This window comes from Diceros bicornis, chromosome 10 (assembly GCF_020826845.1).
Source record: "Diceros bicornis minor isolate mBicDic1 chromosome 10, mDicBic1.mat.cur, whole genome shotgun sequence".
NCBI lineage: Eukaryota > Metazoa > Chordata > Mammalia > Perissodactyla > Rhinocerotidae > Diceros > Diceros bicornis.
This window is the reverse complement of record NC_080749.1, coordinates 47538137-47542711: the sequence shown is the minus strand read 5'-3', so window position 1 is coordinate 47542711 and position 4575 is coordinate 47538137.

Genomic DNA, 4575 nt, shown 5'->3' with positions numbered 1-4575 from the left:
GACTCCAAGGAATTTTGAAACGTAAAATGAATGGCAAGCCAGGAAAAGCAATTTGGGGACATTCTCTGAGAAATCTTTGAAAGTAGCCTCAGGATTTTATCCTTGTAATAATAGAAAATCTCTTCCTATTACTGTATATATTTGTTTCCGTCTATGTTCCTTACCTGAATTACTTCTATTACAATGAGATTATGGCATTTCAAAAGATTTCAGCAAGCAAATGGGCCTTTATCATGTTTCAAAAAATCTACCTCATATGTATAGATTGTTTCCAATTGGGCCAAGAAAAATTCACTGAAAGATATATGCACCTCTATGTTCTTTGCAGCATTATTCACAATAGCCGAGACTTGAAATCAACCGAAGTGCCCAACAATGGATGAATGGATAAAGAAGATGTAGTATATATACAATGGAATACTACTCAGACGTAAAAAAAAAAAAAAAAAAAGAAATCTTGCCATTTGTGACAACATGGATGTACCTTAAGGGTATTATGCTAAGCCAAATAAATCAGATGGGAAAAGACAATTACCATATGACTTCACTTGTATGTGGAAGATAAACAAACACACACATAGATAAGGGGAACAGATTGGTGGTTACCGGGGGAAGGGGTGTTTGGGGGAAAGTGAAATGGGTAAAGGGGCATATGCGTACAGTGAGGGATTAAAACCAGACTTTTGGTGAACACAATGTAGTCTATATAGAAGTCAAAATATAATGATGTACACCTTAAATTTAAATAACGTTATAAACCAATGTTGAAGCCGGGTACCTGAGGGTTACTGTAAATATTCAGTAAAAACATGATTACCTTTTGATCTTGTTCCCAACACAGACATAGATGAGAAGTTGATCTTGTCAATTTGCTGTTTTCTTGTTTAACCTGAGGGGTGACTCAAGGGTCACAAGCTTCATGAGCTTGTTTTACAGAAGAAAAAGAATGCCTTTAAGAAAGTTACAATCGCCAGATAACCAGCCCCCAACTGCCCTTGACGTCCCGAAGTCAGATTGCCCAAGGGCTTATCTGAAGTGAAAGATGCCAATTACCCCTTTGTTTCTCTGAACCTCCTCCTGCCAAGCCCCTTGGCTCTATAAAACCCCCTGTTTTCTTCTTTTGTGAAGGCTGATTTGAGAGAACCTATCCTCCTGCCTTCTCATTTTGGCCAATTCAAATAAACCTTTCTCCATCTCCAAGCACTGATGTCTCAATTATTGGCCTACTGCACATGGGGCTCACAAACTTGGAATTAAGAGGTTTGGTATCAATGTTACCTCCATAAAAAAAAAAAAAAGAAAGAAAAATTCACTGAGAGACTAACAGTTTAACAAAAATAGCAAAAGCTGCCCTGATGCTTCCATACAAGTCAATATTTGACTTCCCAGGTCTGATTGCCTATTTAGTTTCATCCCTGGCCTCTCTAGATCTGCTCTTGTTTCTGTTAGTCACCTATTCACTTTGTTTCCTGACTCAATTTCATCTCCATGTTTACAGATTTCTGGCTCCTCCCTGAAATAGTTTTCTGTGCCTCAACTTATCATTGTCTATACTGACCACTCACCTTGCCTAGATATTATCTCCCACAATTCCATCATAGCCAGATGCCTAATTATACATCCCTATTATCAACATGGCCATGCCAGGACAAGAAACTCCCAGCTCTTTAGCCTTGCATCACTTTCCTGTGGTGCTTGAATTTTTCTAGTATGACTGCCCTTTCATTCCATTCCAGCTCTTGGCTCTCAGTCACATGCTGGGAGTTCTGCCCTTGCACATTGCTTGGGCACGGCATGGAGCATTGTACATTACGATACTGATTCTGTCAAAATATCACCAGACCTACTTCTGCTGAAGTAATTGACTATTACTAAAGTCTATCCCTTTCCAAAAGTCAACTTCTTTCAAAAAAAACAGGGATCTTTTGGATTGTGGTATACAATAAAGAAAATAGAGTCTAGTCTGGCTCACAAGAGATTCTCAACATGGCTTAAATGCTAGGTACTCAGTGATAAATATGAACAAATGAAAGGACTCCTGACCTTATAAAGTTTATAGTGAAGGGGTCCCTTATAACTTTTTTGATTGTAAACACAATTAGTTAATTTTAAAACATATCCTTAATTATATACGTCTACTTAATAATTACTAATCTATTAATATATTAAGTATTTTTTGTATACTATAAAGTATATATAAACCAGAAAATCAAAAGGATAAATTTTTTTTATGTTTTTCTTATGTTTTTGGCCAACTTCTTATTGGATATGATTTTCTTATCAGATAAACTTTTCATTGTTTTTGCCTGATAATATGGCTGAAGGAGAGGCCTAACTGCTAACAGTGGAAGTGTCATTTTCTGGTTGTTATGTAAATTTCACAGTTCCTTGCAAGGATCTTTTTAAGTTACTTAGGCAAAGAATCCAGAATAGTTCTCCCATTTTAACTCAAAGTGCGTTTAACACATAGACCTCAGCCTATGCGAACTAAGTTCTATATTCTCCAATCATTTCTGTATACAAGGTGGGTGCCTATCTCAAAGATGACCATCCAAAGTGGCCTGGCATGACATGCTCCAAACATAAGTAAGTAATTAGGCCAGCCAGATTACTTCTCTGGAATTTAAACTAGGAAACAGAGAGAGCATCTGCAGGATCAGAGCATGTGGGAACAGAATCCGAGAAGATATCCAAGAGGCCGTACTGTGGCAAGGGCCTTGAGAGCCATGAACGAGGTGAAGACATGAAGAAGAAGAAGATACAAATGAGACGAATGAGCTGGTTGGGGGCTGGTAGGAGCAGAGATAAGTCTCCATAATTGCCCAAGAAAGATGTGCTCATTTGTTGAGGAGATCAAATAAATGAACCCTAATCCTGTGTGGATAATTCCATGCAACTATTCTCCATTTCACCTAGCCTCAACTATTCAACTGTTCCTGAGTTTCTGTGGGGTTCTTGCTTCCCTTGTTGTCACATGTATCTTTTTACTAAACTCATACAATGTGAGGCAGTCTAAGCGAGTGTCTGTTCCTGACCAGCAGACAGCACCGCCTGCCCATCCAGAGCCACTTGTGAAAGATTTGATTACTGAATAGTAAAAAGCCAAAGAAAAGGTAGAGATAGTGGAGGTAGGAAGAGTCTTTTTTGTTTTTTATGAATTTAAAAGGCTTGTTCCAGAACTAAGGTTAGGGGTTATGCTCACTGCCTTTGTATTCACACAATCAAGAGAAAATTCCCAGAAGCAGGGCAAGCAGATTGAACATCACACCCAGCAATTGGCTGATGTTCTTACCCCTCTTCCTGAAGGTCAACTTTGATCAATCTGAAGAAGCTGTTCAAGAAATATCCACTCTTCTTGGGAAGATATTGTGAAAATAGGCAAACATGGAAGAACAGATAGCTACACCTTTTTAAAAAATCTATTAATAATATTATATTTTTAAAAATCCATGCTCATAGCAAAAACAAAATCATAAAGAAAAGTATAATATAAAAGGTAAAACTTTCCAGTATAATATAAAAGGTAAAAAAAAAAAAAAGTTGGGGTTTTTTACTTGCCAGAAGTGAAGATTCTTAAACCATTTTTACTTGCCAGAAATAAAGATTCTTAAAAGTTTTGTGTATATCCTTCCAGAATATTTCTTTTTATACAAACATTTTTTTACACTAATGAATTCATACTAAACACGCTCTTTTGAACTTTATTTTTTCACAGCAACCGTCTATTTCTGTTAATATGGGTCTGCCCCATTCTATTAACAGCCGCATTGTATTATGTTAGGTAGTAGTCATGTCATTTATTTAACTAGAACTCTACTGATGAGCATCTAGGTTATTACCAGTTCTTTGTTCTTATAAATAATGCAATAGTGAACATTCTTCAATATGTAGCTTTGTGTATTTGAGTGAATTTATTTATAGGATAAATGTCTAGTAATGGATTTGCTGAGTAAAGGGGATATGTTAATTTAAAATGTCACAAATATTGTGAAATTGCTATCTCAAAATGTTGTTTCAATTTACAAGAACATTGTAAAAGAAAAAAAAAAGCCTGTTTTCCTATACCCGTACTAGACTGGATATTATCACATCTCTTCTTCTCTGCCAATATGATGAGCTAAAAAATACCGTGTTGTTTAAATTTGTTTTTCTAAGCATTAGTGATGTCTAACATCTTATATTTATTGGTCATTTGTATTTTGTTTTCTATGACCTATTTATTTCTTAAATAAATTAATTCTTTGTCATTTGCATTGAAAATATTTTCTCACTTTATATTTATCTTGTGGATTTATTTATGGTATGTTTTCTGGCATATGCATGTTTTTTAAAAAATGTTTATGCATACTCAAGAGTATCAGTCATTTGCCTTGGACTTTTGGGATTTTTATAGACCTAGAAAGTCATTGCCACTCAAAGATAATACCCAAAAAAATGAGTTGTGTGTTCTTCTATACTTTTATGGTTTTATTTTAATATTTAAATTTTGGTAAGTCTGGAATTTATTCTATTATCAAGAGGGAGATTGGGATCCACTTTTTTTCCAGATGACTTTACAGCTGCCTAACTACATGC